General features: G+C 44.8%; 1 protein-coding gene across 6 annotated transcripts in view; it reads left to right on the top strand.

Annotated features, from left to right (window-relative positions):
• Pacsin2 (protein kinase C and casein kinase substrate in neurons 2) overlaps window positions 1-22,170 on the top strand; it is a 94,875-nt gene that overhangs the window by 8,582 nt on the left and 64,123 nt on the right. Inside the window, exons 1-2 of one of the 6 annotated variants that reach the window (XM_027396115.1) lie at window positions 18,170-18,299; window positions 18,503-18,638. The exons of 4 other annotated variants lie outside the window; for them this stretch is intronic. The gene's annotated coding sequence lies outside the window, so the exon portion shown is untranslated. Of the gene's footprint in view, window positions 1-5,596; window positions 5,710-18,169; window positions 18,300-18,502; window positions 18,639-22,170 lie in introns of those variants that run through there. One more of the 6 variants, XM_027396114.2, reaches the window with a different exon arrangement.

Genomic DNA, 22,170 nt, shown 5'->3' with positions numbered 1-22,170 from the left:
TAATTAGGTGAATTGTAAATTAAGCAAAACCCTAAAGTACTCAAACTGGATTTATTTTATCCAGTTCTTTTACAAATGTACTATTTTTTCTTCTGCCAGAGTACTCACTTGGACCTCCTTTGGTGACTCAGGGTCACAGGAATGATCAGGGGTCACCAGTATGGACGATTCCCTTTGTGGAATCTCATGACCCTGGCAGGGCATATGTCCTCTTTTTGCACGATTCTGAGGTTTTGTTTGCTTCTGTCCCCTTAATGGGTGAGACTAGCCAGGTGGTGGTGGCACACGCCTTTAATCCCAGCACCCAGGAGGCAGAGGCAGGCAGATCTCTAAGTTGGAAGATAGCCTACAAAGTGAGTTCCAGGACAGCCAGGACCACGCAGAGAAACCCTGTCTGGAAACAAAAAAAAGATGGGTGCATCCTGCCTGTGTTTGAGGGCAGCCCTTCCCTGCCTCCTAGCTTGATGATGCCGGGCTTGAGTTTAATGTGATGATCATACAGGCCTGTCCCAGTGATAAGAAAATGTTGCTGTGATTGTACTTAGTACTTAGGGGGAAAGGAGCATGTGACAGAGTAAATGGCATGTTCAAGATGAAAAATAATTTAAGGTGAAGGATTAAGTTGCGTGAGCAGGGATCCATGGGGAAAAGAAATGGGGTTAAACTTATATGAAGCAGCAAGAGCTCAAACTGTGGAATCAGGGTTTCCAAATTGTGCCCTTACCCTTTCACTTTCAGGATTAATATTTAAGTTTTAATTGGCTTCATAATTTAGATTAAGTGTTTATCAATACAAGTTGGCTGTGCAGGTATTGGTAGTTGACTATGAACTTTCCCATAGCATTCATTTTGTTTTCAGAACAGCTTTGTTGGTTGTTTGTCTCCCTTGTTCATGGTTCAGAAGAAAAACAAAAAGAGGTAGAATTGGAAGGAAGGGTCTAGACCTCCACATGAGGGCCTTTGCCTGGACCTGCAGGGTAGTCTGTGGTGTCTAGAATCAGCTGTGGCTAGTTTTCTAAGTTGTCTCTTGAATGAAATGAAATTTTATTATTTTAAAATGATGCTCAAATTGTAGTTTGTGAACATTTTCAAACTTCAAACTATGTTTGTGTTTCATTATATCAAATTAAGCTGTCTCTAGCTGAGTGTGCCAAGATTGTGAATTGTGGTCTCTTCCCACGCAGACCTCCAAGCCCCGCTATTAGTGAATTTTGTAGCTCACTGGTTTGCTGAAGCTGGCTTGCCTGGGCACTAGCGTGAGTGTGATGTTTTTAATTAAGCACTTGTGACCTCTGTACCAGCAAATATATCATCAGATAAGGAGGCTGGGCATGTGCCATGGGAAGATTGGCATGCCTGGTGGCAGAACCAGTGGTCATGGGGTACACTGTGTTCTGAATTTTCTGAGAGACCATGGATGTTTTACATTTCTACTCATTGAATTCTTAAAACCAGTTGGTGATAACTCCACTTCATCCAGGAGTAATCAACCCAAAGGTCAGAGAAGTGACCTTCAGAGGGTTGCTGTCAGAAATGACCCTGAAGCCCACACCAGTGTCCCTTTATTTTGCCGCCTTGAGTAATAGATTCTGAGTCACTTGCCCTTCATTGTGAAAAAGATCTTTAAAAAATCCCTTTCCCTTCCTGCCTCTGAGGAACATAGAAATGGAGCAAATTATGTGTCTTTAGTTTAAGGCAGGAACTATGTTCACAACAAACCCAATTAAGAGATTCTGTAAATTCAAGATTTACAAAACTAGGGAGTTTATAAGGGTAGGAAGGGAGCTGACACAAACTGGGACTAGGTCACCCACATGCTTCTCTCCCAGTTGATGAGGTCAGAGGGTGGAGGAGCCAGGCTCTCAGAGTTCCAGAGGCCTGGTTGGTGGGTGCTATTGCTCCATCTTCCACAGTAGCCCTGAGGAGGCAGCGGAGGGAGAACTCACTTTGTTGCCCTGTGACATTAGATGAAGATCACTTGGGTGGATACCTAAGAGCAGATGTTCTGTGTGGCTTTGTTTGTAGACACAGTTTCACTGTGTAACCCAGGCTGGCCTCAGACTCCAGATCCTGCTTAGCCCCCAAATTCTGGGGTGACAGGCTGTACCATCACACTTGGCTCAGGTACTTGGTGGTTATGCTTGGGCTAATTGCTGTTTTTTTTGTGCCAAATGACTAGATATGAAAGAATTTATTCCTCCACTCCAATATGTATGTCATGTGTGTCTATGCCATAGTACACCATGTGAAGGTCAGAGGGCAACTTGCAGGATTCTTTTTTTTTTTTTTTTTTAAACTACGTAGGTGCTGCGGCTCAAATTCCTATTTTCAGGCTTGGGAACAGTGCCATTATCTGCTGAACTTGTCTAGAATCTAGATTATAGATGCCCCCCCCTTTTTTTCTCTTTTTGAGATTTTTTGCCCCCATGTCACCATTTGTGGCTTAAATGTCCTCATTAAGTATTTCTGTTGAAGTTCTTTCTTTGCAGTGTTGGGGGATCAGACCTAGGGCCTAGTACATGCAAGACGAGCATTCTGCCGACTGAGTTGCATACCAGCCCCTTAGAAGATCTCCAGTGTTTCTTGTTGACTGTGTGAGATTGAAACGTTCCCTGGTGATGGGCATTTTAAGTTATTTCCACATTTTTACTAATTAGGTGAATTTGTAGTTGACAGTTTGGCTTTGCTTGCTTGCTTGCTTCCTTCTGACTTATTTCCTCCCTTCCCTCCTTCCTTCTTTCCCTCCTTCCTTCCTTACCCCCTTTCCCTCCCTTCTGTCTCTCCCTCCCTCCCTTCTTTCCTTCCTATCTGTGGAATTAGTTCCCAAGGAGAAATTCCCAGGAATGGCTTTAAAGCTGTGGACAGTTGAGTGTTTTGAGACTTGTTTGAATTCTTGTAAGTCTGTTTTTCTAGAATCTTAAGCAAAAGAAAACCCTGGGGGAAATCTTCCTGTTAGGTGCCTTGGTCTTTGGAACTTGCAGTATCCATGAGATAAACTCTCCTGAGGGTTTCTTGAATGAGTCACACTCCTTCCTAATCGGGGTGGATTCTCCTTGCAGGGGATGCTTTCCTTTCATGAACACAAAGCAGGGCCTTCCAGGGGGGCGGGTTGTAGCTCAGTGCTAGAGCTATGCAGAGTATGCTCAGGCCCTTGTTTCAGTTCCCAGCGCTAAAAAAATGGAAGTCATCCTACTGTCCCTCCTACTTGTAATCAGTTAGGTGAGCGAGAAGTCTGTGAGTGGTCAGACTGCTTGGAACCATAGTAGCTGATAGGGCTTGTCCTGGTTTGTGTCTCCACATTTGCAGGATGTGAATTGGCAAGGACTGGACAAGGCTGTTGGCACTGGAATCATTTAGAGCTCATGGCAGCCTGGGGTCATGATCCTTTGGACTTTGCCTCTGTGACTTGGGGTGCCATTGTCATAGATGCTTCAGCTTCTCTTCATTGCTACAGACAGGCAGAGTTATATAACCCATTCTTATTTCTGTTGTTACTGTTTGCCTGTTTGTTCATTCTTTGCTAGTCTACTGTGTCAAAATTCCCATTGTCTGACTGACTTTTTCATCTTTTACTGTCCTGTGGAAGACTGAGCAGTATCCTGTTTACTCATTTCTCAGGGTTTGCAAAGGACAAGGGTGTGTGTGTGTGTGTGTGTGTGTGTGTGTGTGTGTGTGTGTGTGTGTTTTGTGTGTTTCATGGATGGATAGGGTGGGGGCTCCTGGTGTGGAGGTTATGACCAGGCTAGCCCACTTCTGCTCTCACCTTGGACAGTTGTGCTCCCACATGGACCACTCCCCTGGAGGCAATTTCCTCTTCACATATCTGGCTTTACCTCGTACAAAAAACGCTCAATCTTACTTTCTCTTCTAAGAAAGCTGGTGTTCCCAGCTGAACTGAAGCAAAAGACTACTCCATATGGAAGTGGAAATGAGAGGAAACCATCTGAGACAACACAGGGGCATAAGAGGCACTTGTTCCCTAGAACAAGTGAGTTTTTAGCACTCTGGGGCTAGCCTGACTGTTGGCTCTGCTAAGCACTAGGAGCTTCCTGCTTCCCCACCCCTGTTTATTTTGTCAATAAGACCAAATTTTAGAGTAATGCTTGGCTGTGTGCTTGGCAGCCTGTGTTTTTATCACAAGTGTGGAAATTGTACTTTGGCTTGGTTTCTACAGATGCCTAAACATGTCTGAGTCTCTGTTGCCTTAGCAACTGGCTGAACTTTGCTTGTGTGTGGCAAAGGCTCTGGCAGAGGCTGGGTGGGAGCTTTTTTGCTAAATTAAATGGCCAGTACCAAGCCCCAGTGGCACTCCCTGTGGCTGTCCCTAGAGTACATTTTATTTTCTTGAGAAATCCCTGCTGAGCCACCCCAGCTCAGCAGAGTAGCATGGCATGGGACAGGGCTGACCCAGTCCTCCATCAGCTCCTAACCCAGGCTTTGCTCTTTGCTGAGGCTGGAGGCTTTGCTTTGCACTGCTTCTGCTATTCTATGAAGTTACTTGTGTTTCTTACACCTGGCTCTTACACCTTAGGCTGGCTCTGTCATGGAAACAGGGCCTCATAGAGGGCCAGAAGAGTACACTTGAGCACCATACATTATGGGGAAATGAGTATGATGAGGTGATAGGAGTCTATGATAAGTGTTCCTTTAAGAAGACCAAGGGAAATGGTTGCTGTAATAAATGTTATCCTTTGTTATCTTGTCCTCAAAACCTGTTTTTGCATTTATTTATTTGTTTGTATATGTGTGGGTGAAGGTGTGCCAGGGCTCACATGTGGAGGTCACAGGGTAGCCTGTAGGAATTGGTTCTTGCTAAGGATCTAACTCAAATCATCAAGATTGACAGCAAGTACCTTTACCTGCTGAGCCCACTTACAGCCCTGTTATTTTATATTAATGTGGCTTTTATTTCCTTTTGCATTTTTTCTTGCTCTTATAGGTGTAGATCCTTGCTTGATGGGAGCAGAGGCCGAGAGCTGTTTATCACCTTCCTTTAAACTCATCCAGTCCACCTTCCCTGAAGCACTTCCTTGTGTTCATTTTCAGAATTGCTGTTTTGGACCTGAGCTTCTCTGTCTTCTACTTCTGCTGGGAATGTCTAGGTTCATGACATTTAGAAATAATTTAAAATAGCATGTGCTTTTTCTTATGAGTGTGGAGGGACTTCTAATAACCCTGCCTTCCAAATCTTACAGTGTGATTAGTTTCAGGGAGTACAAACTCAGCCTACTGAGGACTGTAGGTATTCCCGCTTTGGCATGGAGTTGGCAAATTGCCAGTCCTGCCAGGACCTACAAAGACTGCAAATCTTATTCCTACCTCCTCTGCACACTGCTGCTGTTGGGGGCGGGTGTGGTCCTGATTGAGGGCCTTGGTTGCTCACTTTGTAGGAGGGCCATGTTTTCAAGCAGGTAATAGTTGCCTCTGAGTTTGGGTCTTGACACAGCTTTGGAGTATAGAGTCTCATTAGGATGCTCTGCTGCTAGGTTGCTCTGACTTCACCTTGGCTCTGCTATTTGATGTGGGATCTATTTCTTATTTGTATATTTGTATTTATGTGTACCTGTGTGAGTTTATGTGCATGGCATTTGTGCAGGTGGCCAGTGAGGCCAGAAGAAGGCTGTGGGCCTCCTGGAACTGGAGTAAGAGACAGTTGTGAGCTTCCTGATGTGAATGCTGCAAACCAAACCCAGGCTCTCTTCAAGAACAGTAAGCTTGCTGGTGGTGGTGGTGGTGCACACCTTTAATCCTAGCACTTGGGAAGCAGAGGCAGGCTGGTATCTGTGAGTTCAAGGCCAGCCTGGTCTACAAAGTGAGTTCCAGGACAGCCAGGACTGTTACAGAGAGACCCTGTCTGGAAAAACCAAAAAACTCCAAAAAGAACAATAAGCTCTCTTAACAGCTAAGCCACCTCTCCAGCACCCACTTCACCATTACAGTGGGGTGCTGATTGGCTTGTATCGTTGGGTGAATAACTGTTGAACCACACTTCATCTAGCAGCTGCCTGCTGTGTGATCCCATAGTGTAGCACACAGGTGTATGGAAGTTTCCAGACTCTTGGGATCCATGGTGTCTAGCTCAGTACTGTAGTGGTTCTTAGTGGTCCTTCCTCCCTGTGGCTAAGTGACTACCCAGGGTTTAGTCCCTCAGGGCTGTGCTCAGCAGTTACAGATTGTGTCAGGTGTGTCCAACCCTCGGCTGTGGGCTGTATGTTGCACATGGTGAAGATAACTGCATAATGTAGCCTAACACATAAAATCATATTTAAAACATTATGAATTTAAATAAATATGGCAGCTTCCATAGTAGCTTCTGCCCTTCAGAGGCTGTGTGACCTGTGAGGAGTCCCCATCATTCCTGGGGCCCAGCCTCTCTGTCCAGTGAAGGATGAATCTGTGGGGGATGAAATTGCTTCCTGGACCATGTGATGTACCTCTCAAGCCAGCTGTATTTTTGTTTAATTTAGTGCCCTTAAGGCTTTGAGAAATGTCATTTGCAAAAGTCATTAACCATACCACCTCACTGTCCAGTGACACTGGTCTGTGGGTCCCTACCTCATGGTGGAGGTTGGTACATGCCCAGGGCCGGCTGCCTTGAGATCCCGTGCCCCACTGTTCATGCACCCCTCCCAGTCCCTGACGTTGTAGACTGGGGAAATGTATCTCCTGCAAGCTAAGACAGGGCTTCTGCCAACCTGGGGAGAGATTCAACCTCTCCTAAACTTAGCAGGGTTCAAACTCCGCATTCCCAGGTTGATCATTAAAGTCCGCATCTGCCCGCCCCACCCCCAATTTTCCCTGAGAGATCACCTTGGACTTGAGTAGTCCTCATGTTTCAGTCTCCTGAGTGTTGGGATTGTAGGGGGTGTACCATCACACTGGCCCTGACCTGGTTTTCATTTCACTCTGGTTGCTGCAGTCATGTTCAGTTTAATGTTAGCAGGGGCTGAGGCGCCAGATCCCCCTGCTTCTCTTTGTGTACTTAAGCTCATCCTCAGGACAGGTGAAGAAGCTGTGTTTAGGCAAAGTGCCAATATCTGGAATTGTGGTGTGTGCTTGAGATTTAAGTGCTGTTGTGGAACTTGGAAGCCAGACCTGAGGACAAATCAGAAATGCCAGCAAGTGTGCACTGTGTCAGTTTCATCCTGGACCAGCTCTGTTCTTGTAATAAGAAATTGTCATATCAAAGAGAGAGAATGTATGAGACATGCTTCGGTTCTTTGTGTGGTGGACTTCACCACTTGATGATGCTATACCTGTTTGCTGTTTACAGACTTGGACCGTCTCTTTCTTGTCCTGAATGCATTCTTGTGAATGGTGTATTCCTTTTTTGGCTACAAAGCTTTGGGTACACACTGGCTTTTCTCCAGTGTTTTCTTGTTGTGACTGGGCATAGTGGCTTTCTGAAAGCTGTTTTAAAAATCTACTCTCCTCTGTGAAGGGTGGAAGGAAACAGCATTTGCAACCATGACTCAGCCCTTGATATAACAGTCATTCTGACTGGAAGTTTGCAAGCTGTTACCCTGCTGGCATCAGCAGCTGTGAGTTCTTTAAATATTTACATTTGATCACTGCTCAGCTCTTGTCTTCTGTAGGGAGGGTAGCAGAGTCCTATAATCCTTGTGGTCATCTCTGATGCTTACCTTTCCAGGAGGGACTGTGGGTTAAAGATTGATGGGTTACCCAGGTGAGCTTTGCTCTGGGCCTTGCAAGGTGAGCTGTGTGTTTCTGCCCAGAGGTCGTGGAAAGTGGTCACAGACTGAGCCCTCCCTAATGTGAGAAAATGACAATGGAATCTTCAGTGTGTCTTAGTAGGGTTCTGTTTGAGTAGAAAATGGAAACCGTTGTATTTTTGGATTCTTTATTTCTCTTCTCCTTCCTCCCCTTACCCCTTTTCTTTCCTTTATTGAAAGGAAAGCAAAGTGGGAGTACAATGCAAAGAGGGGAGGCAGGCATCGGCCTGGATAGTAACTAGAGTACTGCTTGCCTCCCTTTAATTTGAAAATGCACTTTTAACATTGGCAATTGAGCAGGTAGTGGTTTTTGTTATTGTTTGTTTTATTGAGATTGGGTTTCACTTAGTTCAGGCTGGCTTGGAAACTGGTGTAGCTGAGAATGACCTTGAACTCCTGATCTCCTGCCTGTAACTCCCAAGTGCTGGGATTACAGGTGTGTGGCACCATGCCTGGCTCAGAGCTGGCTTTTGAAGAATGTTGTTATCAGACAGCATAAAGGGTTAGTGCTGGCTGGGGGGTGGTGGCCCAGCACTCAGGAGGCAGAGGCAGGCAGATCTCTGTGAGTTCCAGACCAGCCTGGTCTACAAGAGCTAGTTCCAGGGCAGCCTCCAAAGCCACAGAGAAACCCTGTCTCAAAAAAACCGGGGGAAAAAAAAAAAAAAAGGTTAATGCTTTATGTTCTCACCCTAAATTTCAAAAGCCTGAGTTGTAATAATGGACAGTCCTATATTGCCTGTTTTTAAAGCGATACTGGTTGATGCAATTTGACATGGGCATACACTGTTGCCATTCTCACAAACTAGCAACCTCCTCCTGTTTTGTAGCTCCTCTAGTTATTCTTCCCCTTGTCTTTGCTGGATAGGAAGCCATTGCCCTGTCTCCTTGCCTTAAAATGCAAAAGCCTTAAGACTTGATAAAGTAGATGTTTGCAGGTTTGTGTGTTTTGGGCTAAGTTGCATGTAAAATATTTGCTTAATTCAAGGTCACAAACATCTCTTGTTGGTCCTACAGGTCTGGGTTTTACAGTTGGGTCTGTGATCCATTTGAGCCACTTTTGTATAAAGTATTCCCCAAATTTTAAGGGGGAATTTTCTAATTGGTCTGGTACTTATGGTTCTGGGCACTTGAGTGTCTTCCTCCTGTTGGTTGCTTAGCAGTCTCTGTGCTTCATGTAGCCTGGGTATTTTTCTTTTGTGAGTATATTTGACTCCTGATAGCAGGGTCATAGTGTAGCAAGTTGTTAGAGGGTAGGATGATGCTTGGTCAGATGTATGTGGGCTTTCTCCCTGCTCAAGGTTACAGAGCCCTGGACACAGAAGCCTTATGGACATCCCACTTGGTGGCTTCTGGGCAGTGTCTCATTTCCAGAGGTGATTGTGGAGGCCTACCAGGACAGAGAGTGAGGACACAATAAGCATTCTGTGCCTGGGTAAGTAGGGTGGCACCTAGGCTAGGGATGTGGCTGTTTTGGCTACCTTGGGTGAGAGAGGCCCAACAGTGGTGTGACCTGCGTGTTGGCTAAGGGAACCTGGCTCCTCCATGGTCTGATATTCTCTGCCAGTTAGACGACTGTGAAATTCTTGTTTGTTCTTGGTCACAGAGGCTCTGAGCAGTCTCTAGGCTCAACATTCCTTGGTCTGCCTGACCTGTATGGTGTGGTCCACAGGCATGGTCCTGCCAGTGCCAACATTTGTGGTGTAGAGCCTCTCCTCTGCTCTAAGCACTCTGCCAGCCTCATGGCCCTGTGAGCAGATGACAAGGAAACTGAAGCTCGGAGGAGCCCATGTGTCAGAAGCCTTTGGGCATGCGTTTGGCTGTTAAAGTTTAAAGAATTGATTAGTTTGCTATTCCTGTAACTTCTCTTCAGAAGAGTGATTTCAAAGCAAGCCATCCTGGTCTTCATTGTCAACAGTGGGGGTGGGCCGAACTGTCCAGATTACAGTTCTTCATGACTCCTGGTAACCCTCACAGTAAAAGCCCAGTCTTGTAGAATGGCCACTGTATACCTCATTTCTTGCCACATTCCTGCATTTCTACCTCCAGGTAAGATGTGATTTCCCTCCCTCCCTCCTTCCCTCCCTCCCTCTCTCCCTCCCCCCCCTCCCTCCCTCCTTCCCTCCCTCCCTCCACTTACCTTTCATCCTTTGCCCCTTCATCTTCCCCTCCCAGGATGCCTTGTAGTGTAATGCTCCTCACTTCCCAGAGGATTTGCTGAGGAAGGTGAGGGCCTGCAGGTTCTGTCTTTTTAAAATGGAACCCAGTTTTTAGCTCTGCAGTGACATAAGCAGATGTTTATGGAATCACCAAATGCATTATGGCACCGTGAGGACCTTTGGCTTGGGAACCATCTCACTGTATGAGAAGTGGTTGTCTGGATTGAGCTGTCTTTGTATTTTTCTTCCTTCCACTTGCCTCTCCCCTTTTCTCTTTCCTGTTATTGAGACGGGGTTTCACACTTGTGACAGTTCTCTGGCCTCTGTCTCCTGAATACTGGGATTCTAATTAAGAGCCACTGTGCCCAGCTCCTTGTCTTTTGTTTTGTTTTGTTTTGTTTTGTTTTGTTTTTAGATCATGGATTTTTAAGTTTATACATATCTTTTTCTCATAACAATTAAAAAATTGGCATCTCTAACACAAACTATTCATTTAGTGTGTGTTTGTGAGTACAGGAATTCATGTGCCACAGTTTGCCTGTGGAGGGCAAAGGACAACTCTTGGGAGTTGTTGGTTCTCTCCTGTCACCTTGTGGGGTTGAACTCATGTTGTCAGAGCTTCCTAACAGTACGTCTGCCCACTGAGCCATCTCACTGACCCAGCATCCTTTTCTAAATGTGTCTACTATTGGAATTCTGATGGTAAATTCAAAGACTAATTTGAGTTTTTGTAGTATTTCTTTGGAACGTGGAGCTTGGGCCACAGTTGATTAGCATGGTCAACATCGGTGTCTCTGGAGCTCACTGCTTCATACTTTGGCTGGGAACGTTACACCTGCTTGGCTTGGCTGTCTGCATACCTGAGGCACGCTCCTACAGGCTCTTGGGGTTCTGACCTTTGAACCAGATTATTTCAGTTCACTGTATAGTATCTTCTTTTAGTTACTAGGAGATAGGCTTGAGCAATCTCATTTGACTCCCTGGTGTTTGAGGGGAGACTAAGGGAGGGGGGGGACAGAAGAGGGTAGAGCGATGAAGAAGGTTGGGGTGCATGTACATGACTTCAAGTTTATTTTGTTGTCAATTCTACTTTCAGCCATAAATAAATAAATAAGTAGTTGTAAAAAAGAAAAGAAAGCCAGGATAGGCTTCAAAGCTACACAGAGAAACCCTGTCTCAAAAAACAAAACAAAAAAAAGAAAAAAGAAAGAAAGAAAAGAAAAACACCCTAGGGCTTTCTACTTGGCATACCCAAATTTCTTGCGCTCTCCCATATTCTTTGGAAATGGGTATTTAAAGTACCATTCTTGGAGACCTTAATGTGTGACTACCGCTGTCTGAACACAGTGGCAGGGGTGGGGGTAGTGTTTGTTCTAGAATGAAAAGTGGTTTGTCCTGAGTTACTTGTGGTGAATGAGTAGCCAGTGAAGTCCCAGAGGTAAAAAGCAGCTGTGTTGAGGAGGTGGAGTTCTTCCTATGGGACCCTGAGTTCCCTGTAGGCAGCCAGGAATGTTTGGGCTCTGATTCTCAGTGAAGTATTCTGCATGGTCATATTGTACATAGAAAATGGGGCCTCAGAGAGGTCATACGTACCTGGTTAGGTGCTAGAGACACAGCTCATCAGTTAAGAGCCTTGATGCTCTTCCGGAGGTCCCAAGTTTGGTTCCCGGCACCCACATTGGGTGGCTTATAACCACTTATAACTCCAACTCCAGAAGATCCAACACCTTCTAGCCTTTAGGGGCACCCTCACACATGTGGCAAAGAAACACATGTGAACACATAAATAAAAATAAGTATTAATTTACATGTCTAGTAAGTAACAGAGTCAAGATTTGAACTTGGGTTACTCTCAGTGTGCTGTGTGCAGATTCAGGATTCCATCTCTCCCCATGCTTATGAACTAAGTATTGGGTGTGGCAGCCTTTGTGGGCCATAAGGGAGAGACTTGTTAGTCAGGGCCTTTGTGGAGGAGATTTAGCATCTATATGTGCATATAGCTGTGCATTTGTATTTATGAAACTTACGAAGTCTGTGTCTTAATTGCCCAGGCTGTGGGAGTCTGAGAATTTCTGAACAGGATAGTGGGGTAAGATCAGACCTGAGCCTCAGGAAGGTCTTCCCAGGGTGTGCAGCCAGGAATAGAGATGGGCTTCAGAGGTAGATGTCTGTGAGGGGACTGCTGCCTATTCTGAGGGTCTCTGCACAGGGCTTCTCAGTCTCTGGAATGTTCTTCACCTGGTTGGTTCCTCTCATCCTTCAGGCCAGTGAGCCCCTCCTCAGGGCCTTGTGGTCATCCTGTTCTCACTTGGGTTTTAGTGTTTCTTGAGTCTTGACCATCAGGTGGTCACATCATGCAAACAGGTCCTGTCTGTTTCCATGTCCTCTGTTCTCTGGATAGTGTGTCCCGGAAAGGCTTTCATGAGTCCATGGTGTGAATGGGCAGCCCAGTTGTGAGCCGGGGGAATCATGTTCTAACAGTAAGCAGCAAGGAGTGGGAGCAGTGGCATGAAGTGAAAGGTCATTTTAGTGTGTTTAATTTCATTTGACCAGATTAATGTTGCCTTTGGCTCATACTTGTAGCTGTTTCATTTGAGCGAACACTACTTTCTCTGAACCGACTGGGATGGTGGCCAGAGTGGGCCACTTTTTTTTCTTTAAAGATATATTTATTTATTATGTATACAGTATTCTGCTTGCATGTATCTCTGCAGGCCAGAAGAGGGCACCATATCTCATTATAGATGGCTGTGAGCCACCATGTGGTTGCTGGGAATTGAACTCAGAACCTCTGGAAGAGCCGGCAGTGCTCTTTACCTCTGAGCCATCTCTCCAGCCCAGGGGCCACTTTCAACAGCAGCATTACTTTACTGAGCCTGGGTCCTTTTCCTCTTTTGTTGGGCAAACTCTTTGGCAGCCATCATTTCCCTCTTTCATAATCTCTAGGGTAGCTTATCTTCCTTTTTTCATCTCTCCCCCCCACCCCCCATCTAATGGTCACTCTTTCTGTAGTAACTCACAGAAAAGGGAAAACCAGCTTGACTGAGACTTCAGGGCAAGGGATTGTTGACCTTGAAAGGAAAGCCTCCGATTGGGGCAGATTGTGTGTTTGCGTGCATGTGTGTGTGTGTGTGTGTGTGTGTGTGTGTGTGTGTGTGTGTATAGGGGGTGGAGGTGGAAGAGTTGGGCCAGGTAGAAGGTGGAACAAGACCAAGGCTCAGGCACGGTGACCTTGATGTTTCCTTTGCATTGTGCACTTGTGGTATGTGAGTAAAACCAGGTAACCAGTGGCTCTAGAGGAGTCCTTAGTCTTGTAGTCAACAAGGGGGTGGGGTGGGTCACTTCAGGTGGTGTGGTCAAGTGTGTGGAATCTGAGATGAGAATGTGTATGTGTTCTGCCTTATTCCTTTGAGATAGGGTCTTTCACTGAACCTGGAATTCAGTAGTTTTCTACTAGAGTGTCTGGTCACTTAGCTACAGCCATCTTCCCGTTGTCACCCCTTTTCCCATCTTCTAAATAAGTGCTGGTTCTATGTGTAAACTTAGCTTTTACCTAGATGCTAGGATCCCAGCTCAAGTCGTCGTGCAAGCATGCTTATGTACTGAGTCGACTCCCAGCTGCTCTATCTGTGTATATATTTATAAGTGGAAATTTACACTAACAAAACTGTCATAGGTTGAGGTTTAGGGATAACATGGTGATCTTGTTGTTCCATGTGGTCTGTAGGCTAAGGGGATTCTACTCTCAGGAAGTTCCATACCTCATGGGCAGTGCCTGGAGTTAAGCAGAAGCCTGAAGTCAGTGGTTCTCAACCTGTTGATTGTTACCCCTGGGGTGATGTCAGAGGACCCTTTCACAGAGGTCATCTAAGAGTATTGGAAAATACATATTTATGTTATGGTTCATAACAGTAGCAAAATTATGTTTATGAAGTAGCAATGAAAATAAAGTATATGATTGGGGAACTGTATTAAAGTGTCTCAGCATTAGGAGGTTGAGAACCACTGCCTTAAGTCAATGCATGTACAGGAAGGGTCACAGAGCAGAGTGAAGAAAGCATTTGGCCAGGGCCATTGATATCTATGTGTAGTTGACTTTCTTTATATTTAATTGAATATCATTTCCTGGGTAGAGATGTAAACACATATTGCTGTCCTTGGGCATTGGACAATGGCAAGAGCATTTCAGATGCTTTAGGAGTTGTTGTATTTCAGTTCTTTGTATAGGCTTATGGTCTGTGTTCTAGTGCAGGGGGATTGGTAAAGAGGGTTGAGAATTCTCTGCCAGAATATAGAAAACTGGTAAGAGTTTTGTGACCTAAGGGAGTCTGAGCATAAAGCTAGTCCTTGGAAGATACTGGGTGTGGTAGCCTCGCAGATGTAGGAAACCTGAAAAGGAGCCAGGAGGGACTATTGTTTCCAAGGGGTGGGGGATTCCCTAAAGCCCAACTGAAATGCTGTTGCCAGGAGGAAGAGGAACTGTGCTGGGCATGGATCTACATTGGGGAATATCATAGAGTCCCCTGCCTAATGGAGATGTAACAGACTAGGCCAGGCTGTGTCCAGGATGCTAACCACCTTTGTACCATGTCTCAGGAGAGTCTAGTAGGCCAGAAGTGTAGTACCTCATCCTTAGGAATGCCACAAATGTAGCCAGACTGCATTCCTGAACTTACTGTCAGTGCACACAAGGAAACCTCCCTGAGTTCTGCCCTATGTGGGTGGGTGAATTCAGGGCAGAGGAATGTCATCACCTGGGAGCCAGGAGCCCTGCTTTGCTGTCATCAAGAGAAAGTAGATTCCTAGCTTAGCCACCAACCTGATGTGGTCCCTATGTCCTTTTTTTGTTGCATGTAAACAAAGGCTATTTGTAGTGTTTCTCATTAGATTTCTTAGTTACAAGTTACTACACATATTACTATATGCTCATGCCAAATAAAACAAAAGATGAAGTCGGAGGTGGTAATGGTGATAAGTCAAGCCAGGCTGTCTGTGTAGCAGAGCCATGGATATTTTTTGCAGGTTCTCAAGTCATACCCTCCTTAAAGATGAAACTTCGGTGGGCATCACTCTGAAACTTGATGGTTCCACTTCCCTTGAGTTTAGTTGGCTGTCTCAGTTTAAGATCTCAAGAACAAAGATCTACCACCTATGTGCATGTGAACAACCCTAATTAAATTCAGTGGGTCACCATAAATAAAGAATAAATGAATGAGAGAGATCTGAAAGTAGGTTGTCTTTTGACCTCCACACAAGGGGGTGGATGTTCTCAAAATGAAAGAGGAAAGGAAGGCCTAAGAATTAGAAGGCTTTGGACAGATTTGATTGTCAGATTGGCCTGAAAACCTTTCGAGTTGGGGGTGTCTCAACACTGTTCCGCATTTGCTAAGCAGGGTTTTCTTTGTGTCTGTCTTGTGACATTTCTAAGTAAAAATAAACTAAACCTTGCGTCTAGAAATGTCTTGTTTTGTTTTGTTTTTCTTTTCTTTCTTTCTTTTTTTTTGGGGGGGGGGTTCGAGACAGGGTTTCTCTGTGGCTTTGGAGGCTGCCCTGGAACTAGCTCTTGGAGACCAGACTGGTCTGGAACTCACAGAGATCTGCCTGCCACTGCCTCCCGAGTGCTGGGATTAAAGGTGTGTGCCACCACTGTCTGTCCGGTTTTTTGGTTTTTTGAGACAGGGTTTCTCTATGTAACAGTCTGGTTGTCCTGGAACTCTCTTTGTAGACCAGACTGGCCTTGAACTCATGGAGATTGGACTGCTTCTGTTTCCTAAGTGCCGGGACTAAAGGTGTGCGCTACCACACCCAGTTTGGAATACAATTTAAAACATTTCTTTAAGCAGAAAGATGTATTTGCAAGGTATATTTATTTTATCTTTCCATGTGTATGTGGTTCTAAGATAGACTCAGAGGAGTTGAGCTAGGCAAGCATGCTTATTACTGAGCTATTTCTATAGTTCTTGATAGCTAGCTTTTGAAGCACATTGGTGAGTTCCTGAGGGTCAGCCTCCCAGCTTGAGAAGGAAACCATTGTGTATACTTCAGGGAAGGTGGTGCATCCTGCTAGAGATAATTGTGGTCTAGATCTTTCATCATTCTCTTGATTTTCTTTTTTCTCTCCAGAGAGTACTATATATTTAAGTATATATGTGTGATTACTATAGTGTTGTTATGTGCTTTATAAAGCAGGACTCATAAGTGATCTTTGGATTACTTCAATTTTACTTGCTAAGTAATTGTCTCTTGCATTAATTTGCATTAATGTTCTGTGTAGAAACAGAGCTAGTTGTGTGAGTGCACCCTTGTGCATGCCTGCAAACATGCATTCTCACATGTAAAGCACATGTGTGTTTATGGGATTTATAAAGAATGTGCTCATGCATTCATGGAGGCAAGTTCCCATGTGCACTGTAACTCAGTAGAGCTAGTAAAGCAGTTTCAGCCTGAAAGTGGGCAGGCTGTGATCTCCTTACTGTTTCTGTTCTGCTCAGACCCTCAGCTGATTAGATGAGTCCTACCCAAACTGGAGAAGACAATCTGAAATCAGCTGATTAAAATGGTTTTGTTGGGGGCTGGACAGATGGCTCAGAGGTAAAGAGCACTGGCTGTTCTTCCAGAGGACACAGGTTCAATTCCCAGCATGCACATGACAGCTCACAACTGTCTGTAACTCCAGTTCTAGGGGATCCAATACCCTCACACAGACATACATGCAAGCAAGCAAAACACCAATTAAAAAATGCACATTAAGCCCGGCATTGGTGGCTCATGCCTTTAATCCCAGCACTTGGGAGGCAGAGGCAGGTGGATTTCTGTGAGTTCGAGGCCAGCTTGGTCTACAGAATGAGTTTCAGGACAGCGAGTGTTACACAGAGAAACCCTGTCTCGAAAAAGAAAAAAGAAATTAAAGAAAAGTGTTGATCTCATCTCTTGTAGACACATTCAGAATATTTAATCAAATATCTGGGTATCTGCTGGTGAAATCACGTTGACAAAAATTCCCCATCACATGCACAGACCACAATGTATTCTCCTGTCAGCAGTCCAAGCATAATGAGCACTGTGGCTGTGAGCCTTCTTAATGCATATCTATTGGTGCATGGATACATGTGTTTTTTTTATTTTTTATTTTCTTATTTTATCTTTTAGATTTTAATCAGTTGCTTGTGCTGTGTGCTCATCGTATAAAGGATGTGTAAAATGTAGCTTAGCTGCAATACTTGTATTGTAAGTGGGTTTGCTCATTCTGGTATCCACAACCTAGGCCCAGGCTCAGTCTTCCCAAAAGTCAGCTGGTCCGCAAAGCTGATACACTTGTTCCACATGACTGCCTTCATTGATGGTAGGTGGGGAAGGAAGGAAAAGAAGCCACACTCAATTGCTTAATGACATGCCATTCCCCAATACCTCTCTATCTCTCCTTTTTCCCTTTTTCTTTTCTTTTTTCTTTTGAGACAGGGTTTCTCTGTATAACAGTTAGGGCTGTCCTGAAATTCACTCTGTAGAAGAGGCTGGCTTTGAACTCACAGAGATCCACCTGCCTCTGCCTCCCGAGTGCTGGGATCAAAGTTGTGTGCCACCACTGCCCCGCTGCTTAATGACCTTTCAGTTGGGTGATCTGAGCTGGGTGATCTGAGCTGCTTTCTGCCTTCACCAGGAAGAAATCTACTGCTTTGTGATGAGGTGTCAGACAGAGCATGGACAAAAGAGCTTTCAGGGACAAGCCTCCTCATTGAAATAGTGACAGGAGTAGGCAGCCTTCTCTATCTTTTGGAAGTAGGTGGAATACAAATACAAACCACATCCAGTTAGTAGGTGAGTTTGCCAGTCATGGTGTTTATCACCTGGCGTTCATAGGAAAGTCCTGTGTGTGAGTTGCATGTGGTGGCTTATATTAATCCCACTACTTGGGGAACTGAGGCAAGAAGATTGCTTCAAGTTCAAAGCTAACCTTGGAAACTGAAAACAAAAGTGCTGTAGGTAGAAGATATATAAAAGCATTTGATCCTTGGTGGAATTGCTGTATATCATTCATTGGGTGGAGCCATTAGTGGGTAAGAGTGACATTTTTGTTGCTATGTTAAAACACCATGACCAAGGCAACTTACGGAAGAAAGAGTTTGCTTTGGCTTACTGCTCCAGAGGGTTAGAGTCCATAGTGGCAGGGCAGAGGCATGGATGTTGAGAGCTCATATCTTGAACCATGAGCACAAAGCAGAAAGAACAAACTGGAAACGGCGTGAGCCTTTAAACTCTTGTGAGTAACATATTTCCTTCAAGGCTGCATCTTCTAGACATCCCCAAATATCGCCACCAACTGGAGACCAAATGGTCAAATGCCAGTGCCTGTGGGGACCTATCTCCTTCAAATCACTACAGTGGATAAGATGAAGGACAGACAGAGAAGCAGGTAGGCACACAATTTGGAATGATGAAGGTTTGGCCCTCAGCTGGTGATGTTGTTTGGGGAGAGCCTAGTGGGAGGAATTATGCCACAAAGAACATGTCCTTGGGGGCTTTATCTTGCCCTGTCCCTTTTTTGTTTCTTTGCTTCCAAGCTATCATGAGGTAAACAGTTTTGCTCTGCCATCATGATGTCCTGCCTTTCCACAGGCCCAGAAACAGAGCCAAGAAGCTGAATCCTTTGGAATTATGACTCTTCCTGACATCTCTCAAGAGAAATGTAGTGTCTGTGATGAGAAGCTAACTAACACATAGTAGACCGTTTCATCTTCTTGGAACTTGGGAGGTAGGAGAGACTGGTCTTTGTGATAGTTGAAGAAACAGGCTCACTGGTGAATCTGCTTAGGAGTCCACACTAGTAATGCGTTTGCTTAAGTTCCAGGAAAGTGGTCGGCAGTTCTGTTAAAGGTATTTACCTCTGTCCTGACCTCGGCCACAAAATTACCTTAAATCTAAGTCAGAATGAATTCACTCCTCTCATGCTATTCACTTCTTCAAAGTCCAGGTGGGTGCTTCCGTTTCTAGAAGTTATCTTATTTCACATATAGGAAGGTGCTTTGTAAGAAACCTGTCCAAGGCTACTTAATTAAAGCATGACTGAATCCCTAACCAGCTTGAAGCATCTGGTAGGCTTAGTGGTTCTGAGCATGCTCCATAGGTCAGAAAGACCCGAGAGGAAGCACTGCTTGAGCACTTCTATCTCTCCCACAGGGCCATGGCTGCAGGGTTCCTAGTGCACAGTGGTCAAAAGCTGGTGTGGGGCACACTCCTGTGATCCCAGCTCTCTAGAGGAAGGAGGGATTGTCCATAAATTCAACATAGCAAGTTCTAGGACAGGCAGAGCTACATACTGGGACCTGTCTGAGGGAAAAACTAAAAAAACAGACAAAAATGAACAAAATACTACTACTATTAAAAAACAAAAAACTGAATCCTAAAAAAAAAAAAAATTGTTTGTTTGTTTGAAGGCAGGGATTCTGTGTGTAGTCCTGGCTATCCTGGGACTCACTCTGTAGATCAGGCTGGCCTTGAGAGATTCACCCGTCTCTGCCTCCTGAGTGCTAGTAGTAAAGGTGTGCAAGTCACCATCACTCAGCCATAAAACAAGCTTTTTATAAACTAGATGGCATGTGGTAGTTTGAGGTACCAACTTCCTTTTCTGTTTTCAGCTTAGTGTTAGCTAGACAATCTCTGAAACTCTGGTGAGAATGAAGAACGGTATTGTAGGGACAGGTTGGAGCAGAGCACTGTGCAAAGGCTTTGGTGAGGAGGACTGGCAGGAGTGGGGGTGAGGGGGATGTAGGGAACCACCTGGGGTGCTACTTGACTATGCCTACAGACCCTGCAGATTGGACCTCATGCTTTGGAAGCCACTTGCTATCATTCTCATTAATTACTAGTCACATGCAGGTGATCACTTTGTATGATTATGAGTTTACTGAGGGACCTCCTTCATTTCAAGGTCCTTGCTTTCTTTGAGTTTTTTTTTTTTTTTTTTTTTTTTTTTTTTTTTTTTATAGATTGTTTTCTTTTGGGGGCTAGAGACACTGGCCAGTAGATGGTCATTAACCATGCTGAGTATGCCAGCCTGCGGTCATACTGCTCATCCAGTAAAGTAAGACTTACTTATTCATGAAAATCTCCTTCTCATACCTACTCCTGATTGGGATTCCTTCATACTGTTGAGATTAGGGAACCTACATGTGAAGTTGCAAGTTGTTCTGGGTGCCTCTGCCTTTGGGTGTAGCTGAGGGTTTTAACCTTACCTAGGGTTTATGCTTCTTCCAGAAGAGATCATGAAATCCCACACTTGGCTTTTTGGAGTAAATGGTGTGGAATAGCCTTGTTATTTTCCCAGTGAAGGTAACACAATCAGGAAAGCCAACTGTGGTGACAAGCCTCCCTCTGGAACAAGGGTTTCAGAATGGCAGGCTTCTGTAGTTTCTGTCCCACCTGGTCCCACAGTCATTTAGTTCCAAATAAACACACAGAGGCTTATATTAATTATAAACTGTTTGGCCGATGTCTTAGGCTTCTTACTGGCTAGCTCTCTCTTAATTATTAACCCATTTCTATTCATCTGAATATTTCTATGTGCTTACCAGCTTGGCTTACCGGTGATCCCTGGATCTCTTTTTTCCTCAGCAGCTACATGGCATCTCCCTGACTCCACCTACTACCTTTCTCTATTCCTGTTTGGATTTTCCACCTGGCTAAATCCTGCCTGTCCAGTGGCCAAACACCTTTATTCATCAACCAATAAGAGAAACATATTCACAGCATACACAAAGACATTCCCCACCAGGCTTCAGTTGGTAAAACCTTATCAACCTGAATAGTGGATACTATGAAAGCCTGTGAGTGGGGACTGGCCTGTGGGCTTTGAAGTGTAGTGGTCCTAGCCCCTCTGCACAGCAACAAGCTTGGCCTTTGTCTTGGCCTCAGTGATGTCTGTCCAGTTAGAGGACTCAGACAGGAACTCTGCTTATTCCTCTTTTCTAAACTCAGTAAATGCATGTTGTACAATACAAATGCAGATGTTCAGAAGAAAATCACCTTAGCACTTCAACATACATTTTCTAAGTCTTTATAGTCACACATATAGACATGGTTTAAAAGTTATTTATTGTTAGTATCATGTATGTATGCACTGTAGCACAAGGAGGTCAGAGGACAACTTTCAGAAATCAGTTCTCTTGTTCCATCATGTGGATCCTGGGAATTGAACTCAGGTCAGCAGACTTGTCATCAAGTGCTCTCTACCTTTTGAGCCTACTCTCTGAACCCAAAGTGACTTTATTAGTAAGATCTCTTGAAAGATGAAATATTGGGAGGTAACAGGCCCCCTCTCCCCAAGGCCCCCATGTTCTTAGTCGGTAAAAAAAAAGTTGGCTGCTTCCCTGCCTCTGTTAAAAGACACTAGCCATTACAGCCAGGAGCTCTGCAGGTAACCAGCTCTCCCTTGGAGGTGGCTGCTGAAGGTAACCCCTTCAACTTAGGGAATCACTTTTCTGAGGAGTTGTCCACCTTTCTTCCTTATTCCTTGGCCTAGCTTGGCCCTCTCCCTGTTAGGTCCCTAGATACAGTGCTTGTTATAGATACAGTGACCCTCTTGGTATTTGTCCATCTACCCTACCAGACTTGAAGCTGCTTAAGAACAGGAATAGCGAATTACTTAGCTTGTAACTCTCTGTACACAGTATCTGGTGAGTGTTAGCTCTCCATCACTGTGACTGTTAGTATGAATTGCCAACTTGATAGGCTCTAGAATCACCTGAAAGACAAACCTCTGGGCCTGTATTTGAGGGCATCTCTGGATTGCGTTATGGATGTGGGAAGACCCACTTTAAATGTGGGTGGCACCATACCATGGGGTGGAGTTCTGGACTAAATAAAGAGAAGTGAGCCGAGCACCAGTATTCAACTCTCTGCTTCCTGACTGGGTATGCAGTGTGACTAGCTGTCTCATGCTTTCCTGCCATGGCGGACTGTACCATAATCCTTCCTTAAATTGCCTTTGTTAGGCATTTCGTTGCAGCATTGAGGAGAGTAACTAACACAATCACTGTAACATGTATCTACTATAGAGAGGAAAGTGTGATTTTGACTTAAAAGTTTGGAGATTTCAATGCACAGTTGACTGACTGCCCTGCCCCATTACTTTTAGGCTTGTGTTGAGGTGGTACCTTATGGTAGGAGTATAGTAAAGCATAAGATAACCTGATGGCTGGAATTCAAAAGAGAGAAAGAGACCTGGGTCCCATAGTTCCCTCTGAGGGCATGCCCCCTCTTAAAATTTTGACAAGCCCTCAGTAGTG

The sequence above is a fragment of the Cricetulus griseus genome, chromosome 2, assembly GCF_003668045.3.
Source record: "Cricetulus griseus strain 17A/GY chromosome 2, alternate assembly CriGri-PICRH-1.0, whole genome shotgun sequence".
Classification (NCBI taxonomy): domain Eukaryota; kingdom Metazoa; phylum Chordata; class Mammalia; order Rodentia; family Cricetidae; genus Cricetulus; species Cricetulus griseus.
Note: the sequence above shows the minus strand (reverse complement) of the source record. Positions and strands in the feature narration are given on the sequence as shown.